Source organism: Schistocerca cancellata, chromosome 7 (genome assembly GCF_023864275.1).
Source record: "Schistocerca cancellata isolate TAMUIC-IGC-003103 chromosome 7, iqSchCanc2.1, whole genome shotgun sequence".
Taxonomy (NCBI): Eukaryota; Metazoa; Arthropoda; class Insecta; order Orthoptera; family Acrididae; genus Schistocerca; species Schistocerca cancellata.
The window spans coordinates 376468914-376495927 of NC_064632.1; the positions used below are offsets into that span (position 1 = coordinate 376468914).

Below are 27014 nucleotides of genomic sequence, written 5' to 3' on the forward strand. Positions count from 1 at the left end.
TCTATCCTGTGCAAGCCTCTTCATCTCCGAGTAACTACTGAAACCTACATCCCTCTGAATCTGCTCACTGTATTCCTCTCTTGGTCTCTCTCAATGATTTTTACCCCACACACTTCCCTCCAGTATTAAATTGGTTTTCCCGTGATGCCTCTGAATATGTCCTACCAACCAATCCCTTCTTTTGGTCAGTTTGTACCACAAATTTCTCTTCTCCTCAATTCTGTCTCCTTCATTAGTTACGTGTTCAACCCATCTAATCTTCAGCATCTTCTGTAGCAACAAAATTCAAAAGCTTTTATTCTCTTCTTGTTTAAATTGTTTATCGTCCATGTTTCACTTCCACATGATTACACTCCATACAAATACTTTCACAAAGGACTTCCTGACACTTAAATATATACTTGATATTAAAAAAATGTTTCTTCTTCAGAAACGCTTTTCTTGCTATTGCCAGTCTACATTTTATATCCTCCCTACTTCGAACATCATCAGTTATTTTGCTTCCCAAATAACAAAACACATTTACTACTTTAAATGTCTCATTTCCTAATCTAATTCCCTCAGCATCATCTGATTTATTTTGACAACATTCCATTATCCTCATTTTGCTTTTGTTTATGTCCATCTTATATCCTCCTTTGAAGACGCTATCGATTCTGTTCAACTGCTCTTCGAAGTCCTTTATTGTCTCTGACAAAATTGCAATGTCATCAGCAAACCTCAGCTTTTACTTCTTCTCCCTGGACTTTAATTCCTGCTTCAAATTTTTCTTTTATTTCCTTTACTACTTCCTCAATATACAGATTGAATAACACGGGGATAGGCTAGAAGCCTGTCTCACTTCCTTCTCAACCACTGTTTCCCTCTCGTGCCCCTCGACTCCTGTAACTGCCATCTGGTTTCTGTACAAATTGTAAATAGCCTTTCGCTCCCTGTATTTTCCCCTGCCACCTTCAGAATTTGAAAGTGAGTATTCCAGTGAACATTGTCAAAAGCTTTCTCTAAGTCTACAAGTGCTATAAACTTAGGTTTGCCTTTCCTTAACCTATCTTCTACGAGAAGTCGTAGGGTCAGTATTGCCTTGTGTGTTCCTACATTTCTTTGGAATATAAAGTGGCCTTCCCCAAGGTCGGCTTATACGAGTTTTTCCATTCTTCTGTAAAGGATTTGTGTTAGTGTTTTGCAGCCCTGACTTATTAAACTGATAGTTCAGTAGTTTTCCCACCTGTGAGCACCTGGTTGCTTTGCAATTGGGATTATCATATTCTTACTTAAGTCTGAGGGTAATTCGCCTGTCTCATACGTTTTTCTCACCAGATGGAATAATTTTGTCATGGCTGGCTCTCCCAAGGCTATCTGTAGCTCTAATGGAATGTTGTCTACTCCTGGGGCCTTGCTTCGACTTAGGTTTTCAGTGCTTTGTGAGATTCTTCACAAAGTATCATATCTCACTTCCCTTCTTCCTTTAAGTCCCCTTCCATTTCCATAATATTGCCTTCAAGTGCACAAGTGCATCTCTCTTGTATAGACCCTCTACAAGGGAGATACTCCTTCCACCTTTCTGCTTTCATTCCTTTGGTTGGGACTGGTTTTCCATCTGAGTTCTTACTATTCATGCAGGTGCTTCTGTTTTCTCCAAAGGTCTGTGTAATTTTCTTGTAGGGAGTATCTATCTTACCTCTAGTGATATATGCTTCTACATCCTTACATTTGTCCTCTAGCCATTCCTGTTTAGCCATTTTACAGTTCCTGTCAATCTCGTTTCATCCGTTTCATGTATTGCATTTTTATATTTTCTCCTTTCATCGATTAAATTCAGTATCTCTTGTGTTACCCAAGAATGTCTACTAGCCCTCGTCTTTTTACCTGCTTGATCCTCTGCTGCCTTCACCATTTCATCTCTCAAACCTACCCATTCTTCTTCTATTTTAATCCTTTCCCCTGTTCTTGGCAATTGTTCCTTAATACTCTCATCTGCAACCCTCTACAACCACTAGTTCTTTCAGTTTATCCAGGTTCCATTTCTTTAAATTCTTGCCCTTTTCCAGTTTCTTCACTTTTAATCTGCAGTTCATAACCAATAAACTGTGGTCAGAGTCCACATCTGCTCCTGGAACTGTCTTACAATTTAAAATCTGTTTCCTAAATCAATCTGAAATCTTCTGGTGTCTCTGGGTCTCTTCCATGTGTATATCCTTCTCTCTTGATTCTTAAACCAAGAGTTAACTATGATTAAATTACGCTCTGTACAAAATTCTACTAGGCAGCTTCCTCTTTCATTCCTTTCCCTCAGTCTTTATTCACCTACTACTTTTCCTTCTCCTCCTTTTGCTACTATCAAATTCCAGTCCCCCATGACTATCAAATTTTCATCTCCCTTAACTATCTGAATACTGTAATGTCTTTTATCTTGTCATACATTGTCTCAATCTCTTCCTCATCTGCGGAGCTAGTTGGCATATAAACTTGTACTGCTGTGGTGGGTGTGGGCTTCGTGTCTATCTTGGATACAATAATGTGTTCACTATGCTGTTCATAGTAGCTTATCTGTGTTCCTGTTTTTTTTACTCATTATTAAACCTATTTGATTCTGTATTTATAACCCTGCATTCACCTGACCAGAAGTCCTGTTCCTCCTGCCACCGAAATTCACTAATTCCCCTAATCTAACTTGAACCTATCCATTTCCCTCTTTAAGTTTTCTAACCTACCTGCCCAATGAAAGGATCTGACATTCCACACACTGATCCGTAGAATGCCAGTTTTGTTTCTCCTGATGATGTCGTCCTGAGTAGTCCCCACCCGGAGAGCCAGATAGGAGACTATTTTACCTTCGAAATATTTTACCCAAGAGGATGCCATAGTCATTCAGCCATACAGTAGAGCTGCATGCCCCTTGCTTTCAGTCGTTTGCAGGACCAGCACAGCAAGGCGGTTTTGGTTGATGTTACAAGGCCAGATCATTCAATCATCCAAACTGTTGCCCCTGTAACCTCTGAAAAGACTGCTGCCCCTCTTCAGGAACCACATGTTTGTCTGGCCTCTCAACAGATACCCCTCCATTGTGTTTGCACATACGGTACGGCTATCTGTCTATATTGGTGAGGCACACAAGCCTCTCCACTAATGGCAAGATCCATGGTTCACTTAATTCCCTTAAAATCCAGGGAGGAGGGTGATGAGCACTGACACCACATTTAATTGCATCCCAGATCTGTTTGATCGATTTCAGATCTGGCAAGGTTGGGGGACAGCACATTGACTGGAACTCGCGACTGTGTTCCTAAAACCCCTCCATCACACTCCTGACCTTGTGACATGGCGCATTATCTTGTTGAAGAATGAAGAATGCCACTGTCTTGAGGGAACACGATTGTCATGAAGGGATGTATGTGATGTGCACCTAGTGTACAGTATTCCTTGGCCATCATGGTGCCTTGCAAAAGCTTCTCTCTACCTATGGACGCCCACATGAATGTTCCCAAGAGCATATTGGAATCACCGCTAGTTTGTCTGTATCCCACAGTACAGATGTCAAGGAGCTGTTCCTCTGGAAGATGATGGATTTGCGCCCTCCCATTGGCATGATGTAAAAGGTGTTGGTAGTTATCAAAACGTGCAATGCGCTACCACTATGCCAACGTCCAGTGCCAATGGTCATGTGCACATTTCAGTCATAGTTGCCAGTGTCATGGTGTTAACATTGACACATGCATGGGTCGTTGGCTGCAGAGGCCCATCGTTGGGAGTGTTCGGCAAAGTTCTCTTCAAACACACTTGTACTCTGCCCAGCATTAAAGTCTGATGTTAATTCTTCCACAGTTCGCCACCTGTCCTGTTTTACCAGTCTGCCCAGGATACGACATCGGACATGTGTAATGATGAGTGGCCACCCATCTCCATGACGTTTGGACATGGTTTCGCCACATGTTGAAGACACTCACCACAGCACTGCTTAAACACCTTGACATATGCAGTTTCCAAAATGCTCTGGCGGAGCCTCCAGGCCACCACAACATACCTGTGGTCAAACTCAGATGACCATTCACATTCCCCATTCTACACACTGACAGCACGTTGACCAATACTATGTGCACTGTGCATGTCTGACTAGCAGTCATTCCTTGCCAGGTGATGCTGCTATCACGTGGATGGGTTTATGTCGATAGTAGGTCATTGTTCATAATTGTTTCAGCTGATCAGTGTATATGGAATGTATAAGAAGAAGTGTGGATCAAATGATCACTAGTTTATGTGGCTAATAGGAAAATATCATGGAAATGTTGAAAACCTGAACTGGGAGGCTCTCAAAAATAGATGCCAATTCTCCATGGAAAGCCCACTTACAAGATTTCGAAATCTAGTATTAGGTGATTAATCTAGAGATGTGTTGCAGCCCTCTCTGTATCACTTCCATAGGAAACTGAAAAAAAAAATAGACTAATTACCAGTTTTGATTCCTTAAGAAACAGTTGTGCGCAGTGACCGTAGGCTATAAGGAAGGGGAGGTCGGAGTCCCATTAGTTTTTATTATTCTTGCAAATCTAGATTTCGGCTATAAATAGCTATCTTCAGTGCTAAAACGCAAGGAAAAATTACAGAACAAAAATTAATTTATGTTGCATAGAATAATGAGTCATACGTAGAACAATAACTTGATGTCATATAGACATTAAAAAATATATTATAAAACATAAAAAAGGGTTTTGTAACTGCTGTATTGAAACAAAACCTGTTAGTTAATTCAAAACATAGAGGGCATTATTGCAGTACATGACGTCGACTAAGGCTGTGTATGTGCTATAAACAACCACCTGCCTATACACCTGTAAGAACATATGGTGACATGTACTGCCACGAATCTGTTGAATTATAACTCAAGTGGTATGTTGACCAGAGTGAATTGTTGCTATTGGATAATGTGGTGTTTACTTATTGTTCTATTTTAAGTAAATTAGTTCTGATAGGCGAAATACCCTCAGACTTCAAGAAGAATATAATCATTCCAATCCCAAAGAAAGCAGGTGTTGACAGATGTGAAAATTACCGAACAATCAGTTTAATAAGCCACAGCTGCAAAATACTAACACGAATTCTTTACAGACGAATGGAAAAACTAGTAGAAGCCGACCTCGGGGAAGATCAGTTTGGACTCCGTAGAAATACTGGAACACGTGAGGCAATACTGACCTTACGACTTATCTTAGAAGAAAGATTAAGGAAAGGCAAATCTACGTTTCTAGCATTTGTAGACTTAGAGAAAGCTTTTGACAATGTTGACTGGAATACTCTCTTTCAAATTCTAAAGGTGGCAGGGGTAAAATACAGGGAGCTAAAGGCTATTTACAATTTGTACAGAAACCAGATGGCAGTTATAAGAGTCGAGGGGCATGAGAGGGAAGCAGCGGTTGGGAAGGGAGTGAGACAGGGTTGCAACCTCTCCCCAATGTTATTCAATCTGTATATTGAGCAAGCAGTAAAGGAAACAAAAGAAAAATTTGTAGTAGGTATTAAAATCCATGGAGAAGAAATAAAAACTTTGAGGTTCGCCGATGACATTGTAATTCTGTCAGAGACAGCAAAGGACTTGGAAGAGCAGTTGAACGGAATGGATGGTGTCTTGAAGGGAGGATATAAGATGAACATCAACAAAAGCAAAACGAGTATAATGGAATGTAGTCGAATTAAGTCGGGTGATGCTGAGGGTATTAGATTAGGAAATGAGACACTTAAAGTAGTAAGGGAGTTTTGCTATTTGGGGAGCAAAATAACTGATGATGGTCGAAGTAGAGAGGACATAAAATGTAGACTGGCAATGGCAAGGAAAGCGTTTCTGAAGAAGAGAAATTTGTTAACATCGAGTATAGATTTAAGTGTCAGGAAGTCATTTCTGAAAGTATTTGTATGGAGTGTAGCCATGTATGGAAGTGAAACATGGACGGTAAATAGTTTGGACAAGAAGAGAATAGAAGCTTTTGAAATGTGGTGCTACAGAAGAATGCTGAAGATTAGATGGGTAGATCACATAACTAATGAGGAAGTATTGAATAGGATTGGGGAGAAGAGAAGTTTGTGGCACAACTTGACCAGAAGAAGGGATCGGTTGGTAGGACATGTTCTGAGGCATCAAGGGATCACCAATTTAGTATTGGAAGGCAGTGTGGAGGGTAAAAATCGTAGGGGGAGACCAAGAGATGAATACACTAAGCAGATTCAGAAGGATGTAGGTTTCAGTAGGTACTGGGAGATGAAGAAGCTTGCACAGTATAGAATAGCATGGAGAGCTGCATCAAACCAGTCTCAGGACTGAAGACAACAACAACAACAACAACAGTTCTGATTGTGTAATTTTTCCTTGTATTTTAGAACTGAAGACGCCTGTTTATAGCTGAAATCTAGATTTGCAAGAGTAATAAAAAATAATGGGATTGCGACTGATTGCTGTGTGCCTTTCCTTCCTCTTAGACTAATTACATTATGCTGAGAGGCATGTAAGCAGTCATTCTTTGTGCATCTCATGTGTAGTTGGAAAGGGAAGAAACTCCAACATGTAGGTCCATGCTAAGTATCCTCTGGCATGCACTTCTTAGTGGTTTGCACAGTATGTATGACCAAGTGAGGTGATGCAGTGGTTAACACACTGGACATGTGTTTGGGAGGATGATGATGATTAAAACCCATGGCTGGCCATCCTGATTTAGGTTTTTCATGATTTCCCTAAATCACTTCGTGTAAACTGGGATGGTTCCTCTGAAAGGGCATGACCGATTCCTTCCCTAATCCAATGGGACTGATTACCTCGCTGTTTGGTCCCCGCCCCTACATCAACCAACCAACCAATAATAGTACTTATGTAGACGTAGACTGTTTGGAATCCGGCTACAGGGTGAGACAGATGACAGTGACGTATTCAGTGGCCAGCTATCATCATGCCTTATGTAGTTGTTACTTCATTGATGACTTTGGCATCTGCAGGATTGCCACCTGGTCTCTGATGAAGGCAGTCTTATTCCCTGTTGTTGTCACATTTGTGCCTACTCTTCAAATCAGTATGTGGAAGTGAGGGTTATAGTAATTGTTTTGTAATGAATTCTTTAATGCACTTATATACTGCATGTAAGGATTATCTTATGCATTTATCATCTTATTTACAACACTGATCTGGTAAGTTTTGTATTCATTTACTGTAACTATCAGACAAGTTGATAACATTACTACCAAATAAAGATAGACAAACTTTTTTATTACAAGATAACGCCAGGTTAATGCAATAGAACAGATGACTTATGTCTTTTGCCCCCAGAGAGAGAAAAGGGGAGGAGTAGGATGATTGTCACAAGAAAACAATGATGGGACAGGATGAGTAAGTATATCACAATGAGAGGTCATTAGTAGGGTAGGTTTCTAATCTTCAATTGTTAGAGTAGCTAGGAGGAGCAGGACTGGCAATTAATGAATTAGAGGTAAGACAATGAAAGATTGAAAGCAGAAGTATAAATGAGATGAATATGTACACTGACAGAGTGCAAAACAGTGCAGCACTGTGGAGAAGATGATGGGGACAGAAGAGAGCACTTAAGTTACATGGACAAAGGAAACAAAGACAAAATGTGATGTGTGTGTGTGTGTGTGTGTGGGGGGGGGGGGGGGGCTGTAAACAAAAAAGAGAGGTGATGCCTGTCCAAAAGAAACAAGAAAGAAAATAAAGATGTAAAAAATAAAATGACATTCTAGTAGACACCATTAACGAGAAAAGGGGGGTTGGTGGAAATAGGCTAATGGGTACCAAGCTGAGGACAGTGAAAAGGTGAGAGATAATGTTGCAGAGCAAGTTCTCACTTGTAAGAGTTCTGGAACACTGGTGCTGGATGGGAGAATCAGAGTGCCATATTTGGTTTAGTGGAATTCATATCTCTTGCTTGATGCCGTAGAGCATGCTTAGTAACTGCATACAGGACATCACTAAGGAGTAGTACAGGCTGAAGTGTCCATTCTTGTGTTTTGCTAGTCCGGTGCTGACCCCCTCACACACACACACACACACACACACACACACACACACACACACACACACACACACACACACTATATAGATAGTTGTGTAGTAAACATGTCAGCTTGTAAACAACATTATACTGCCCTTGTTGTATCCCAGGTGAGATGTTCATTGCAAAATTGGGAAGCTCACTGTTGAAACTGACTCTGCTATTTACTTTAAAAAGACCAATTTACTATGTTTGTTTTGTTCACCATTGCTGAAAACTTGCTCTAACCCTAAGGGCTGGTATGCACATGAGACTTTTTTGCTCTCAGGCAGTTTGGTGCTCTCAGATAGTACTTGCGGAATTGTTCACACTATTGGCAAATTTTAACTGATAGTTATTGTCAGATAGTAACTTCCAAGTACTTTCTGTAACTGTCTGAAAGTCTTTTAAGTGCAGATGTCAGAAGCGCTTATGCACAGCATGGCGAGTGAGTCTATGAAAGCCGAGAGATTACTCTCCACGAGATTTTTCAAGTCTTTTTTGTGCATGAAGGAAGAGGTTACGATGGAAGAGTGTCATGATGCAGTTGCACTTTTAATACTTATAGTTCGTGTTGGATAAGAGAGTGGATGAGGCAGTAGGATGATTTTGGAACATGTAAGAATCTAATTATATAGCTTATGACGGAAGATCCGCAACAGCATCAAAATTTTACAAGAATGACAGATGATGGGAGGTGGAAGAAAGACTCCTTATAATTGCACCTGAATTTGCCAAGCAAGGCACTATTATGCATACACTCAATGGTGTTAAAGATAGGCTGCTTGTAACACTAAGACTTTTACCATCACCTATGTTTATTCTCTCTAATATTTGGTAAAGTAAAAAGTATGATGAAATGACATTATACCAGGTTGCATCTTGATACCAAAGCTTATTCAGAAACCAAGTTTGGCAGAAATCTGATAAATGAAGCATTTCCAGACATGCACTTATGTGAATGTTTTTACTTGTATTGACTTCAGCAATCCCTCATAAATTCTGCTCTTCAAAACATAGTATAATCATATAGTCAATAAATACTGTGCCATAAAAAAGTGTAGATGCAGGTATGCTACATGAAGTTAAATGGCAATTTTCTGAGTCCCAAAATGATTATTTTCAAACATAAATTCACCTATTTCTCCATGTAAAGTAATCCATGTTATAAAACTACTTTGCTCGATTCCTTAAATTATGGATATTCTGGTAAATTTCTGTGTAGGTATTAAAAACTGTAGCCATTTCAGCCAACAAACTTCACTTCTTATCTCAGTTTCTGTAACCCAGTAACTGTACATTCCATAATGCTGGCCTGACCTTGTACAAATTAAATGCACAACTTCATACTGAGTCCAATTCCTGGCAGCTTACTTCATCACTTTTGTTCGCTGACACATCACTGATATCCATTTCACTGTGTGTTCCACTGCAACAGAAGTCTCAGCTGTCCTGACAGTGTTGGTACATATGTTGTCATATTTCTTGTGTTTTTATCTGTTCATGTCTTAAGAACTGCATGATACATTTGAAATCACAAGTTGTACTCACAGTTAAAAATTTGTCCATGCTGACAGATAAACCCACATCACAGAAGACAAGCAAATATTAAAAATGATCTGCCTTCGATTAAACTAATTTTCAAAGTGGTTATTACTGAATAAAGATGAATGAGTCATGTAGTATGATTCAACAGCCATCTACTGTGCTGCCATAGTAACAACACTTACTTGCAAGCCTACTAGCTCACACATTGTATCTTAACTCAGAAATTTAACAATTGTTACGTTCATTCCTGGATTTTCCATTGTTTAACTCAGAAATTATTATTTTTGTGAAACCCTGCTGTAAGCTCACATTGCACTGGTGGACATGACACACTGTTTCAAAATCCCTGATTTAGAGAAACCCTTCCTAGTCATCCAGAATCCCAAACCCGACACCTAGTTGAAGTTTGATGACATTTTCATGATTTGAACTGGGGGTTAGAACACTCTATCCACATTCCTCCAGAACTTCAACACCTTATCCCCTGTTCACTTCACGTGATCCTTCTCAGTCCAACAAATTACCTTCCCAATGTCAACCTCCGCCTCACAGACAACTCCACCAGTACCTCTGTCCACATAAACCCAGTCATCACCCACAGTGCCTCCATTTTAACAGCTGCTACCCATCCCACACAAAAAAAATTTATTCCACGAAGCCTAGCCACTGAGGTCATCATATTTGCAGTGATGAACAGTCCCTCACCAAACATGCCATTACACTCTCAATCATGTCCAGAAACAGACCTCCCATGCCTTGGCTCCCCAGTTACCTCCATCCCCCACATGCCCATTGTCCAGTCACAAAGGAGTACTCTTGTTGTGACTCTGCACCATCCAGGACTGGAGGAAATGAATCACATTCTCTGCCAGGGTGTTGACTACTTGCCATCGTGCCCTCAAATGGAAATATCGTCCTGACTATTCTCGCCACCTCTCCCACAATGGTATTCTGCTGCCTACCCAACTTCTACAATATCCTTATCCACACCTGTCCCATATGTACTAGTATGCTGTCTTGACTGAGGTGCAACCACTGGCTCCTTTCTGCATGGTCATGACAACTAACATGCTGCCCGGCCAGATAAAAGACAATCACCAGACGGCGGCATGGATACAGCTGGACCACCCAGTTGCTGAGCATGCCAGCCAACGTGATGTGCTTCACTTTAATAATTGCTTCACATCCTGTCCTATCTGGATCTACCCACCAGCAACATTTTTTCTGAAAGAGATAGGTGGGCACTCTCACTGCAACATAACCTTTGTTCCCATAACCCCCTTGCCTCGACCTTTGTTAGTCCCTGCTCTTCACTTTTTTGTCCCCAACACAGCATCCCGATGTGGCACCTATCAGCCCTATTATGTCCCCACCATGTCCCTGTACACTCCCAAAGGCATTCCTAGCATCTCCCTCAAGTACCCTACTATCGCTTCTTCACCTTGCCCCATGCCACTTCTGTAACCCAACTATCCTTCCCAGCAAAGATTGCTGTTCACCTCAGACACAGTCACGGGTGGCCCTTAGGTCCATGGACAACAGTGGCCATGTATGTGTGAGCTGTCCGTGTGTGTGTTTTGCCTGTCTGCTGTTCTTTATTTGCTGTATGTGGTGAGTAGCAATCTATCCAGATATTAAATACCAGGTTTTCCATAGTTTTATTTTCTGGAAAGCTTATTTGTTAAAATTAGATTAAGTCTAGTCAAAAATACAGGGTGTACATAAAGTCTGGGAACACTTTCAATTATTTATTTCACAAGAACCAAACTACTTACGGATATAATACATATGTCATTTTGAAGAGAAACCCTGAAAGTTTTTTTGCCATGTATACTGCCACAGCAGAGTTTGGTAATTTGCCTATAGTCAGTGCCAGGTGCAAACATGGCGAGTTCATGTGCGGAGCAAGCTTTCTGTTTGTTGGAGCTCGACAAAAACAAGTGTGCTACAGCTGTTCAATGGATGTTTAGAACCAAGTACGATACAAAGCCAATAACAAGGAAGGCCATTTACTACTGGCACAACAAATTCATTATGACAGGTTGCTTGTGCCCAACAAAGAGAAGCGGACGTCCCAGTGTGAGTGAACTGAATGTGGAGTGGGTACAAGAGCCATTCATAAGGAGTCCAAAGAAATCGGGGAATCGTGCATCCATTGAACTCGAAATGGCTCCAATGACAGTGTGGAAAGTCCTGCGACAGAAGCTGTCTATGAAACTATTCAAATTGGAGCTAGTGCATAAGCTCGATGATGATGACAAGCATTTTGAGTTTTGTTTGCGCTTGCAACAGTTGAATGAGGATGGGGATGGCATTGTTGATTGCTCAATTTTTGGTGACAAAGTCCTTTTTCACACTAATGGGAAAGTGAAAAGGCATAATTATCGAATCTGGGGTACAAAGCATCCACAGGAATGCATTGAATTTGAGCGTGATTCCCCAAAGGTAAATGTTTTTGTGCCTTGTCGCGTTGAAAACTGTAAGGGCCATTCTTCTTCGCTGAGAGCACTGTCACTGGATATTCGTATTTGGACATGTTACAGAAATGCCAATGCCTCAAATGCAATCGGACTGTCTGTTATTTTTCAGCAGGATGGGGCTCTACCCCATTTTCATCGTGAAGTTCGTGGATACCTGAACACGGAGCTGCCGCATCGATAGATCGGCCGTGCTACAGAAGGGGATGCTGTTCCATGAAATGGCCCCCCTGATCACCAGATCTCACTCCGTGTGACTTTTTTTCTGTGGGGACACATTAAAGATTTGGTGTACGTACTGCCTCTACCGTGTGATGTAGCAGAGCTATGGGAGAGAATACGGAAAGCGACTGCCACAGTCGACGATGCCATGCTGGGACGGGTATGGCAAGAATTCGATTACCTTATTGACATCTGCCGGGTCACTCACGGTTCTCGTATTGAATGTTTGTAAAAAAAAAAAACTTTCAGAGTTTCTCTTCAAATTGCATTATGTATGGCATCTGTACAGTGTTTAGTTCTTGTGCAATAAATAACTGAAAGAGTTCCCAGACTTTATGTACATCCTGTACGTAAACGATTTTCCTGAATTTACGGCAGCCTACAAGTTTTTGTCAATTTTCGTACCTGTAATGAGGTGACAAAAAGTCGTGAGATAGCTCCTAAAATCATATTGGACCTTCTTTCACCCCGCAGAGTGCAGCATAAGCGGCATGGACTCAACAAGTTGTTAGAAGGCCCCTGCGGACATATTGAGCCGTGCTATTTCTATAGCCATGCGTGACTGGCATGAAAGAGTGGCTGGTACAGGATTTTGGTATGAACAGACGACTTGATTATGTCCCATAAATATTTGATGGGATTCATGTTGGGTGATCGTGTGGCAAATCATTTGCTCAAACTATCCAGAATGTTCTTCAGATGAATTGTGAACATTCGTGGCCTTGTGGTGTCGTGTATTGTCGTCCATAAAAATTCCTTTATTGTTTGAGAATGTGAAATCTGCAAATGGTCGCAAATGGTCTCGTGTGGCTCAACTAGAACAGAGGACCCAGTCCATTCCATGTAAACACAACTCACACCATTATGGAGCCACTACCAGCTTGCACAGTGCCTTGTTGCCAACTTGAATCTGTGGCATTGCTGGGTCTCCACCGCACTTGAAACCTACCAACTGAAATCTGGACTCATCTAACCAGGCTATGGTTTTCCTGTCTTCTATAGAGTCAAAGTGATATAGTCATGAACCCAGGAGAGGCACTGCAGGCAGTGTTATGCTGTTAGCAAAGGCACTCATCTGCTGTCTACTGCCAGAGTCCATTAGTGCCAAATGTCACTGCCCAACGGACATGTTCATTGTAAATCCCACATTGATTTCTGCGGTTATTCCACGCAATGTTAGTGTTGCTTATCCGTTAGCAGTGACAGCCCTACACAAATGACACTGTTCTTGGTCATTAAGTTAAGGCCGTTGGCCATTGTGTTGCCCGTGGTGATGAGGTAATGCCTGAAATTTGGTATTCTTGGCACACTTTTGACACTATGGATCTTGGAATATTGAATTATATAACAATTTCCAAAACTGAGTGTCTCGTGCATCTAGCTCAAATTACCATACTGCTTTAAAAATCTGTTAATTACTGTTATGTGGCCATAATCATGTCGGAAACCTTTTCGCACGAATCACATGAGTGCAATGCACTGCAGTTTTATACCTTGTGTTCATGATACTACTGCCATTTATATATGTACATATTGCTGTCTCTTGACAACTTTTGTCACTTCAGTGTGTTTATTATTTGAACCAGAAAATTAAATTTACTTTGATTTGTAAACCCATGTCTGCAATTTTTAATAAATGGTTACAAACAGGAGTCATCCCTGATGCATCTGATGGGGTTTACTTCATTTGGAAAGGTATGACAGGCATCTGTTCCAAAATTTCTGACCTGTTTCAGTTTTCCAATTTTTGAGCCTCGTGTGTACAATCAGTCATGTAAGTGATGCAAAAAGAGACAGCCAGAGTCGCAACTAAAATGGATGTTTATGGTGACCGGTTTGCCAAGTAAAATGTCCGTCAAAATGGCATCACAATCTAAAATGAGTTGCTGTGCTACGTTACCCAGCAGAGTGGAGTTATGCAAGTATTTTGTAAAGAATAAGTTCCTCGTCTGCAATCAGTCTGGTTTCTAGCTGGGTCAAAATGAATACTGTTGTGTCTAGACAAGACAGTCTAGACACAAGGCGAGGAAACCGAAAGGGCACGCGTCAACTCATGCCGACTGGCGTGAAGTCTGGAACAGGATACTTAATGAATGCTATAAAGAAAAGTACGTAGCTCCAGGAATACTTAACTTTAATCCATCATTTGTATACAGCATTCTTGATGATACAAGTGAGACTCTCAGATATGGTTAATGGCGTCTTGCTAGGTCGTAGCCATGGACTTAGCTGAAGGCTATTCTAACTATCTCTCGGCAAATGAGAGAAAGGCTTCGTCAGTGTAGTCGCTAGCAAAGTCGTCGTACAACTGGAGCCGAGTGCTAGTACGTCTCTCTAGACCTGCCGTGTGGTGGCGCTCGGTCTGCAATTACTGACAGTGGCGACACGCGGGTCTGACATGTACTAATGGACCGCGGCTGATTTAAAGCTACCACCTAGCAAGTGTGGTGTCTGGCGGTGACACCACATTCCTCCCCCGCAAATCGGCGAACGGTCGTGTTATAAGGCTTCCGCCCGCCGTGGGGAGGACCCCATGTTGACGTATGCGACGAGGTGGGGAGCCTAACAACAGGCGAGGCTGTGCCACCCGCACCCGGCCATTCGGTCCGAGGGGAGCTAGGAAACCCTGAAAACCTAGTCCAGGGTGCACGACAACATGCGGTGTATGCGCCCGTAATGAGACAGGAGGGGCCGAAGGGTCGACCTCCATTGCGTCGGGGTATCTGACGCGCGATGATGCCATGTGGTCCGGAGCGGGCAAGAGTTCCATGGCTGAGGACAGCTGGTCACGGGAAGCGATCGGTGGTGCGTGACCCAGGGAGGCGCTTGGCGGCTGCAGCGAAGCGTCCACTGCGGGCGGTGCCGGCGGGAGAACAGGCGGCGGCGGCGCGGCGCCATGGGGCAAAATGGAAGGCATCGTCGGTAACACCTGGGAATGAGGCGAGCCAGTAGATGGGTCCCCCAGGGCGCTGACCGGACGGCACCGTCGCTGAAAGCAGACGGGGAGCGGCAGAACCCGTGCGACGAGAGGCGCAGCTGATTGAGATGCCGACGCACCTCACCAGAGGCCCCCAAAACCAAATACATCGCGCGGCCGAGGCAGCGAAGAATGCGCCCTGCGAGCCAACGCCGTGAACCGCGATAGTTGCGATAGAATACAACGTCACCTGGAGCAAAAGCAGGAGTCTGCCGCTGCACAGGAACCTGATGCGGCGGATGCAGCAAAGACATCAAGGTTCGATGAGGATGACCATGGAGCAACTCAGCCGGCGAGCGACCATCGCGGGGCTGAGAGCGATACGAAGACAAAAAGAGCAACAATGCGTCCTCCCGAGAATGCGACTCTTTCAACTTCAACATCTGCGACTTGAAAGTCCGGACCAAACGTTCAGCGGCACCATTGGACTGAGGCGAAAACGGCTCGGATGTCAGATGTTGAATACCATTGGCCTTGCAGAATGACTGAAATTCTGCGGACATGAATTGTGGGCCATTGTCGGAAACAATAGTCTGTGGAAGACCTTCAATGCAAAAGATAGCAGACAACGCTTGGATGGTGGCAGAAGACGTCATGGAAGACATCCGGACAACAAAAGGAAAATTACTGAAGGAATCGACAACAACCAACCATCGAGCATTCCAGAAGGGACCAGCAAAATCGATGTGTAAGCGTTGCCAAGGGGAAATGGCTTTTGGCCATGCAAAGAATTTCCGCGGCGGTGCGAATTGTTGTTCGGCACACGCCATGCAAGAAGAGCACATATTCGTAATCGCAGCATCGATTCCGAACCAAGTACAGTGCTGACGAGCAAGTTGTTTGGCGAACCAACGGATCCTCAATCCGTGACTTTGACAAGGGCCATTGCGTAGCAACAAAACACAAAACGGTAGCAAGGACAGGGTCAGCAGCTGTGGCTGTAGCCACACGACGAAAATCAATCGGAAACGATTCGACCACGTCATCAGTTTCCGCATCAATGAACATGCAAGCAATTTCGGAAGAATCGAATGCTCTATCCTCAGCAACAGGCAAACGGGACAACTCATCGGTGTTTCCGTGCTTAGCAGTGGACCGATACAAGATATCGTAGCGGTACTGCGAGAGGAAAATAGATCAGCGAATGAATTTCTGCGCTGTACGTGGAGGTACAGGCTTGTTCGGATGAAAAAGCGATGTCAAAGGTTTGTGGTCTGTGATGATGGCAAAGTGACGACCATACAAGAAATCATGAAACTTGGTAACACCAAATATGAGAGCCAAAGCTTCTTTCTCTATCTGCGAATAATTTCTTTGCGCAGGCGACAGCAATTTGGACGCGAAGGCAATAGGGCGATCATGTGAACCATCTTTGTGCGCAAGCACAGCACCGATCCCGAAATCCGATGCATCTACCATCAACAAAAGGGGTTTCTGGGGATCGAATGGCGTAAGGCAAGTATTAGAAAGCAACGCCGATTTCAACTGGCGAAAGGCGCGTTCGCATTCCGTCGGCCAGACGAACGGAACACCCGTACGGTGTAAGCGATGAAGCGGAGCTGAAATGGAAGAGGCATGCGGAATATTTTTATGATAATAGTTAATTTTTCCCAACACACTCTGTAGCTGCTTCAAATTCTGCGGCAAAGGCAAGTCTTGTATGGCACGGAGGTGCTCTGGACTCGGATGTATGCCTTGAGCATTGATTACATATCCCAGATATGGCAAGTCACGAGCAAAAAACACACATTTGTCCTTCCTCAAGCAAAGACCATTTTGTCGCAAGACCTGAAATAATGTTCGTAGGTTTGCAAAATGTTCGTCTTCTGTCTTTCCGGAGATCACTATATCGTCCAGATAGTTTGCTGCAGCAGGGACCGACGCACAAACAGTTTGTAAATATTGCTGAAACAATGCAGGGGCGGATGCACACCCGAATGGCAGTCTTTTGAATCTGTACAAACCAAGATGCGTGTTAACCACCAATACGCGCTGGGATGCTTCGTCCACCGGTATTTGCAAGTACGCATCTGCTAGGTCCAACTTTGAAAAATATTTTCCCGGGCACAGTTTGTCAAAAAGATCTTCCGGGCGGGGCAAAGGAAAAGTTGCAGTCACAAGTTGTGGATTCACTGTTGCCTTGAAGTCCACGCAAAGTCTCAGTTTTCCGGAAGGTTTTTGCAAAATTACTAAAGGTGAGGCCCAGAGAGAAGCCTGCACATGTTCAATTACACCTTGTGATTCTAAATCGTGTAAAGTTCTTGCGACCTCATCACGCAATGCTTGGGGAACATTGCGCGCTCTGAAAAATTTCGGTTGCGCGTTGACTTTGAGTTCCAAATGTGCGTCATAGTTCTTAGCGCAACCAAGGCCCGGTGCAAAAATGTCTGCAAATTCTTCACATAGACGAGAAACACTGGCTGAAGGCACAGTCTGGTTCACTGATAGGACCTGATTGACTATTGACAAGTTAAACAACTGAAATAAATCTAAACCAAACAAGTTCACTGCAGAAGAAGAACGAAGGACGTAAAATGACACAAGTTTTGTTTGTCCCCTGTATGTTGCAAGAAGGCTGCACTTTCCTAACACAGGGATATTCTGTCCTGAATAACTAGTAAGATGAACATTTGCGGCATGCAACGGAGGTGCGCCCAGTTGTTTGTACGTGGCGTGATTGAGCAATGAAACTGCAGCTCCGGTATCGAGCTGGAACAGTATCACTTGTCCGGCAAAGTCCAAATCTACAAAAAGTTTGTCCTGCTGACGACAAGAGCGACTGTCGCGTGCAACGTGAACTGTTTCTGGGACAGAAGCACTGGGATTTCCGTCGACGTCGACGTACACTTTTTGTGGGAGGAACACAGTCACTGTTAGAGAGAGTAGCACAGGGCGGAGTGGCATTAACTACATGAATGTCCATGGGCGAAGGTTCCCGAGCCTGAGTGTCCTTGATTCGATTCCGGCGCGAAGCAAAGGGCCTGGAATGATTGTGAGTGTCCGATCGGAGCTTTTTCTGGCAAACACTTTGAACATGACCTTTTTTATTACAGAAAAAGCAAATAGCTTGGCGTGACGGACAATTCTCACGCGAATGTCTAGTTGCACACCGCGGGCATGATTTCACTGCATTTGCGGGCTTGCGCGGCACACGTGGCGGCACGGATGGGCGCGAGGGCAGTTTACAGTTCCGTGCAGCTCGCCCGGCGGGCCGGTTAATGTGACACACAGCTGGCGAAGTTTCAAATGATTCCTGAGCAAAGTCAAGTGTGTCTTGCCCATCCAATATGTCTATCACTTGTTGAAGGGAGGGATTGACTAGTTTCAAAATCTGTTCCCTTATGCGAACATCAGAAACGTTCTGTGCAATTGCATCACGCACCATAGTATCTGAATAAGGGAGTCCACATTCACATTCAAAAGCACAATCCCTAGTAAGGCCTTGCAATATTGCAACCCACTCCCGATTAGTTTGACCGGCTGTACGTTTTGTACGAAAGAACATATACCTTTTTGCAACGACATTTACTGTTTCTTTGAAATAGGCATCTAAAGCAGACAAAATTTCTTTGTATGACAGAGTTGCTACGTCGCGTCGGGGAAACAATTTCACTATCACACGGTACATCTGCACTCCGACGGATGCTAACAAAAAAGGCTGCCGCTCGTTACCTTGAATTCTGTAGGCGGCGAGATGGAATCCAAATTGGCGTGACCACTCCGTCCAGCTTTCTACATCCGGGGCAAAGGGCCGGAACTGGGGTGCAACTGCGTGTTGTGGCTGCGGTAGCGAGGAAGCGGCGGCGGCCGCATCGTTTTGCCGTGCCCGTTGACCCTGGACGAGCTGTCCAAGGGCATCCAATAACGCCTGCGTCTGTTGATTCTGCAAGTGATAAAATTCGGACAGTACATCTGGAGATTGTGGCGAAGCCATGACACAAGCAAATCAGAGCAAGTATAAAGAACAAGGTCCTGTTTTAAGCCTCGTCGTCAATGTATGTTGTGTCTAGACAAGACAGTCTAGACACAAGGCGAGGAAACCGAAAGGGCACGCGTCAACTCACGCCGACTGGCGTGAAGTCTGGAACAGGATACTTAATGAATGCTATAAAGAAAAGTACGTAGCTCCAGGAATACTTAACTTTAATCCATCATTTGTATACAGCATTCTTGATGATACAAGTGAGACTCTCAGATATGGTTAATGGCGCCTTGCTAGGTCGTAGCCATGGACTTAGCTGAAGGCTATTCTAACTATCTCTCGGCAAATGAGAGAAAGGCTTTGTCAGTGTAGTCGCTAGCAAAGTCATCGTACAACTGGGGCCGAGTGCTAGTACGTCTCTCTAGACCTGCCGTGTGGTGGCGCTCGGTCTGCAGTTACTGACAGTGACGACACGCGGGTCCGACATGTACTAATGGACCGCGGCCGATTTAAAGCTACCACCTAGCAAGTGTGGTGTCTGGCGGTGACACCACAAATACTACTACTATTACTACTATACTGCCACCTTTAGTTAAAATAAGTGAATGATATCTCTTGCGGTATGTGATTTAACTAAAACATTCATTTTCTTTTTAACATTCTTCTTCCAAACCTTGAATTTTAAGGGATACAGGGCCAATCTCGGCCTGCTATTAAATCATTTTAAACACCACAATAGTTTGAATTAGTTAAAAATAGATACTTTTCTCTTAAGGAAGTTAGGGCTGGTTTGCTGTGGGACTTGGACCTGGGACGATTTATCTAGCATTGCAATAGATGCCTGTTATGCAGATGACCACACACTTCTTAAAATACAGTGTCTAAAAATTGTGTATTATTCTTTGTTTGAAACTCCTGGGGGGGTTGTTTCATCACAACTTTACAGAGCTGTGAGGTACTGTGCAGGATATGCTAATACCGCACACATGATAGCACAGGTATGCAGTTTTTGCTTAGCTCCATCTGTGAGTGGGACAGTAAAGTGAAAGATTAACAGCGGTATCGAATACCTTGTGGCATGCCCTGTACTGTAGCCTGCAGAGTATATATGTAAATGGAAAAAGACTGTTCAAACATTCAGCTAAAAAATTAAATTAGATCTCCATTCAAGGCAGACTCAAAAATACCAGGTGAAAGGGAAACAAGTTGTGAAATGTTGCCAGTAGAAATTACCCAAAAACTATTAAGGTAGGATTCTGAAATATAATAGACATTAGAAGGGGAAACTATGGCATAGTAAAGATTCTTTATGATACTTAGATCTTCAGTTAATACTAGAATAAGATTCTGTTTTCAACACTTAAGAATACATATGACAACTGTTCCTTTGTACTATATTCCCATCATGCATATAACTTTTATTTAGAAAACAAAAGTTAATAGGAAAGGTGCAAATGATATTTGTCCATATGAGAAGGGACTTACAAAATATATTGAACAGTCGTTAATTGAAAATAGAGAATGAGAAGAAATTCCAAATAGACTGACAAAGAATTGAAACACACGTTCTCTCTCTCTCTCTCTTTCTTTCTCTAAGTACAGTTGAATTCTTCCCATTTTATTGTGTTTTTGCTTGCAGTGTTTTGTGCCTCACCTGCCTCTTTTATCTATGTTCTACCACCACCTGTCACATATGTAACAATCAGTCTTCTCATTTCATTATCCACTATATACTACCAAACATTTTCTTCCCGCTTTTTGCTATTAATTTTGTTTTCAATTAATTTTTGCTGTCTTGTAAATGTTTCAACTTACCCATGTATATCTGTTTTCATAAACTATATTTAAAAAGAAAGATGATGAGACTTACCCAACAAAAGCGCTGGCAGGTCGATAAACTACTAGAATTGGAACCTCAATAGTGGCAACTATTTATTTAAAATCTATATCAAATATATACGTGTTTTAAAGTTAAATGGTGCTTTGGAGTAGTCACTAGGATTATGTACAACTCATTGCCCTTGATGTGGAAGTCATAGGATCCTTAGCAGTAACAGTTTTGTTGATGGTTAGTGTAGTGCCATTTATTGCCCAATGAATCTCTGCTACTTCCTTCAGTTCAGGAATCAAATTGAGGTGATAAAAGTCTTAAGTCTGGGAGCATGGTGGGTAGTGGGAGGTACAGCATTTCCCAGCCCCGTCGAGGCAACAAATTCGTCACAACTTGTGCCATGTGCACGTGAGCATTGTCCTGCAAAATGATGGGCAGGTCCTGCATAAAGCTTCCCTGCTTCTTTCTCAAAGCTGGTTGCAGCCTGCATTCCAAAAATGAACAGCTTAGAGAAAGAAGTGGGAACACTTTCTGTAGGACCCACCCATCATTTTGCAGGTGAACATGTGAGTGCACGTGGCACAACCATCATTTTGCAGATGAACATGTGAGTGCACGTGGCACAACCATCATTTTGCAGGTGAACATGTGAGTGCATGTGGCACAAGTTGTGACTGATTTGTTCAGTCTGTGGTATTGGGAAATGCTGTACCACCTGCCACACTCCCTGGGCTTAAGCCCTTGTGACTTCAGTTTGATTCCTAAATTGAAGGAAGCACTTCATGACATTTGACTCAGAACTATCACAGAGAATCGTTGGGCGATAGACCACTCCATTCCAACTGTCAACACAACTGGTGCTGCTAAGGATCCTATGAATTCCACATTACTGGCAATGGATTGTACACAATGGTGGTGACTACTTTGAAGGACAGTCAGACTTTGAAACATGTATGTATTTTGTATAAATTGAGAATAAATAATTGCCATTATTAAAGTTCCAACCCATCTATGTACAAAAATTCAAATGGTATTCAACTGATATTTAATTATTTGTGCATTGAGTCACAGTCGTCACATCCTACTGGAACTATGTCTGCCATGTGAATCAAGTGAATTTTTCACCTAATTATGTAAGAAAAGTACCTGCACTTAAAAACATTAAATTCATGTATTTTAATTATTTTGTATCAGTATTAGTGGTAGTCTGGATGTTGTAATATGAGAGAAAATATACTGTTAGCTATTAAAATTGCAACACCATGAAGACGGCATGCAGTAAACATCAAATTGATATCAAGTGTACTAGATTCTATGGTATGCAGATGATTATAATTTCAGCATAACCACACAAATCAGGTAAGAGTGATGCTTCTACAGTCTGTATGTAGGGATAGACGATGCAACAGATTTCTTGTTAGAAATGTTGGAAAGTTGTTTGTTTGTTAGTAAATTGTGTTAAGCCTTAGGTAAATAGGAGAAATTTCTGCCAGCATGTGCCAGAATTCAACAGTGATTGGGTTGTGACCCCTGAAGACTGCTGTTCATTGTTCTCTGATATGGCTGTTTACATTGGTCAGGCCCCCACAACTGTAATGCAGATATGAAATCAATGAGTTTATGAGGGCTGTACTCAACACTTTGCAGAATCTAAATGGCCCCATGTGATAAGCACCTAATAGGACGCACAGGATTATTCTCAGTAAAAGCACAGATATTTTGGTGGATCGTAAGATGATCATTTAGTCATATTTGGTACATGGATACTTATGTGTTTTACCATTAAAACTATCAAACAGCACTGTCCTAACTCTTAATTGTCATTGCTTCCCTAGGCATGGTAGCAGAGAGAAATCGAGAAGAACACAAAGCCAGATTTCATTTGTCTGTTTCATATGGTCCAGCACCATTGTAATGGTACAATTTGCTGGTATTATTTGTTAAGACTGGTGGCTATATCCAATCTTCAAGGTCTCCATGACATTATCTTTCAAGAAGACAACCTATTCGTATACAGAGGATGTTTAATTGTTGTTCTTTGCATCGTGTTGTCCACATCTTTTACCCACTGGAAACATCGGGTATTTGTTACTAAGACATTTACATACCATCACTCATCAGCTACTGCAGTTGATCAACTTAAGTATTGATGTTTGTGTATCTGCTGTCCGAGATCTATTTGGTCAGTGCCCAGTTGTGTTAGAGCCACTGTTGATGCCAGAGTTGCAGCTCTTTGTACTACATACCTTATATAACCCAAATCATTTACTGAAGGGACAATGAGTGCCTTCATAGAAAAACGTTAGTGGCTGCGTACATAACTGTGATCATACCCAGGCATACACCTCTTTGTCTGAAGCAAATCGAAGGCCATGAATGTGTGTCTTCATCAGGGCTCCAAAAATGTGTAAGTCTCATAGGGAGAAATTGGGACTGTATGGAGGATGTGTTACGCCTTCCATGTGAAACTTCTCCAGCCAAGTTGAAATAACCTTGGTAACATGTGGGTAGGCATTATCCTGCAGTGGAATGATACCATCTATCAATATTTATGGTGTTTGGACTTGATGGTACATTTTAGTTTTTGCGAAGTGTCCATGTACCCCTGTGCATTAATTTGTGTGTGTGTGTGTGTGGGGGGGGGGGGGGGGGGGGCTGTTGAATATGTGTGCTTCCAATTTTGGCTCTGGCACGTGCTCTCCAGCTCAAAATGATGACGCCATGTTTCATCTCCCATGACAACACGGGGAGGAGATGATATTCTTCATCATGATACCGTTCCAGATGCTGCAGTGCTGAGAGATTCTGTCCCACTTCTGCTCCTCCGTCATGTTCTGGGGAACCCATGTCCAAAGATTTTCCAGAACTTTAGTTGCTCTGTCGTGATGGTGTGAGCAGTACTGTGATTGATACCCAAGATGAGCTGAATGACTTCCACCATCCAACATTGGTCATTTCTGCTGGCAGCATTCACCACAGAAGGGGTAATGACACACTGAGCCTGTTCTGGCCGACTGCTAACTTTCAGTTAAATGTGACCTCAAAATCGTTTATTCCATGCAAACACAAGTGCACATGGTATACTGTATTTGCCACACGCAGCAAACATTCGGGAATGAATTTCACTTCCTGTCACTTCTTCCACAGTTAAGAACCTTACTATACCTTGCTTTTCCTCTTTCTCGGCATCCATAGTGAATTTGAATGCGCACACAACTTGCCGACCTCACATCGAGTGCGTTGAACAGGCAGATGGCACATGGTTCCCAATACAGGACACTTCTGTACACACATTTATCTGCATTACCAACATCCATGCCCTGCTCATCATATAGTCTATTTTTCATTTGATTGCTTCTTATAATTTTATCTAGTATTCTTCCTACCTTACGGAAGTGACGAAAAAAGCATGGAAAATTTAAAGGAACATGAAATCTCCAAGATTCATGTTTTACTGAAGCTTGGAACCTAATGTGGACTTCAATGTGAGATTCTTTTAATAACTTCCACAACAAAACTGTGTGTTGAAATGTAACAGAAAATCCAAAGCAATTCTGCACTAATTGCATGATACCAATAGTAATGTTATCAAAGGTAGAATCATTAAAACAGAGTTGTTACACACAGTTTTCTGAAATTCCTCTGCCAAAGAAGACGAAGTAAATGTTCCAGAATTCTGTCAAGAGCAGCTAACTCATGAGTAAATATCACTAGTGTAGTGAAGCAGCTTAAATCAATTAATAAAGGGAAGTCTTCCAGTCCAATTCAGTTCCTTTTGGAGTGTACTGATACAATAGCCATATACAACTGCTTGCTCACTAGAAGATCCATACTAAATGAATGGAAAGTTGTACAGGTCCCACTAGCTCCGTAGAGAGGAAATGGAATAATCCGGTGAATTACATACCCATATCAGTTTGCAGTAAAATTTTGGAATACATTCTGTGTTCAAATATAATGAATTAACTTTGAAGGTATTTTGATCTATTCACACTTAATCAATATGGTTTCAGAAAATATCATCCTTGTAGAACACAACTAACTTGCATAGGGGAAAGAGTGTTGTGGATATGATAAGTGAGTTGGGTGGCTATCGACAGGGGAGCTTAACCTGATTCCATACTTCTAGATTTCTGGAAGGTGTTTGACCCCATTCCTCACAACACACTTCTAATTAAATTACATGCGTATGGAGCGTCACTTTAGTTGTGCAACTGCATTCATGTTTTCCTGTTGGAAAGATCACAGCATGTAGCAATCAGCAGAAAATCATGGAGTGAAACAGAAGCAATATATTGCGTTCTCCAAGGAAAAGTTATAGGACATCTACCGTTCATAATCTATATAAAGTATTTAGGAGAAAATCTGAGCAGCTGCCTTAGAGTGTTTACAGATGTTTCTGTCACTTACTGTCTTGTAAAGTCATTAGAAGTTCAAAAACCAATTGCAAAATTTCTTAGATGTTATATCTGTAAGGTGCAAAATGTGTAGTTGTTTCTTGAATGTGGAAAAGAGTGGGGACATCTACATAGCACAAAAAGAAATCCATTAAATTTCAGTTACATGATAAATCACTCAATTTTTGAGGCTGTCAATCCAACTAAATACCTAGGAATTACAAATAACTTCAGTTGGAATGATCACATAGCTAATGTTGGGGGTAGGCAGATCAAAGACTGTGTTTTGTTGGCAGAACACTTAGAAGGCACAATAGGTCTAGTAAAGAGACTGCATACACTATGCTTGTCCATCTTCTGCTAGAGTACTGCTGTGAAGTATGGGATCCTTATCAGACAGAATTTATGGGCGGGGGGGGGGGGGGGATGATGACAGTGTAAAAGTACAAAGAGGGAAAGCTCATTTTGTATTAATGGGAAATGTAGGAGGAAGTGTCGCAGATATGATAAGTGAGTTGGCCAATCATTAAAACAAAGGCATTTTACATTTTGACAAGTTCTTTTCAAGCAATGTCAATCACCAAATTTCTCCTCTGAATGTGAAAACATTTTACGGTTTCCATCCTACGTATAGAGAAGTGGTCATCATAATAAAATAAGAGAAATCAGAGCTAGTACAGAAAGATTTGAGTTATTTGTCCCACACACTTTAGAGATTGGAACAGTAGAGAAATAGTCTGAAGGTGACTCAAAGAACCCGCTGCCTAGCAGTTAAGTGTGAATTGCAGAGTAGTCATATAGATGTATATGTAGATAAAGTGTATACATGACAGCAAAATTTTAACAACATAAGGAAAAGGGTAGATTGCTACTCACTGTAGCAACTGTAAGTTGCTGACGTGCACAATGAAAAGATTATTAAGATTTAGCTTTTGGCCAAAGCCTTCTACAGAGAAGAAAACATATGCACACATTCATTTGCACAAGGTGTGTGTGTGTGTGTGTGTGTGTGTGTGTGTGTGTGTGTGTGTGTGTGTGTGTGTGTGTGTGTGTGTGTCTGTGTGTATGTGTGTGTGTGCGCGCGTGTTTTTCTGAAGAAGGCTTTGGCCAAAAGCTAGGTTGTAACAGTCTCTTTTCATTATGTATATCTGCAATTGTGTCATATTTATGGTGAGTTTGTTACTGATATTACAAAGTGTAGTTTTCATTGTTTGATGAACAACATTTTACTTGATATCCTTCCAGTTGTTGCAATTTTAATGGGTAGCAGTGTACCTTGATGTGTTTCTCCCCTTTTATCTGCGCCACACATAGAGTTTTTATCTAATTATTCATTTGTTTCTTACTGTGAATGTTAACCAAATTGTTATGCAAAGTGTTGTGAATTTGATTAGAAGTATATTCCTAGGACAGTGCTGTGTTAATGTATAGAAATAATTTAGGAGTAAAGGAGACCACACTCCAAATAGTAGTAGCATGAGTCGTCGGCTGGCACACATGAGAGAGAGAGAGAGAGAGAGAGAGAGAGAGAGAGAGAGAGAGAGAACTTGTTAGCTATGAGAATATATTCTTTGTCTAGCTGTCCCCCGCCCCTCCCCCACCCCCCACCCCTCTCC

The 27014-nt window shown here is 42.2% G+C and overlaps 1 protein-coding gene across 3 annotated transcripts in view; it reads left to right on the plus strand.

Moving 5' to 3' along the window:
• LOC126092186 (probable ATP-dependent RNA helicase spindle-E) overlaps positions 1-27014 on the plus strand; it is a 272749-nt gene that overhangs the window by 98820 nt on the left and 146915 nt on the right. The window lies entirely within an intron of this gene.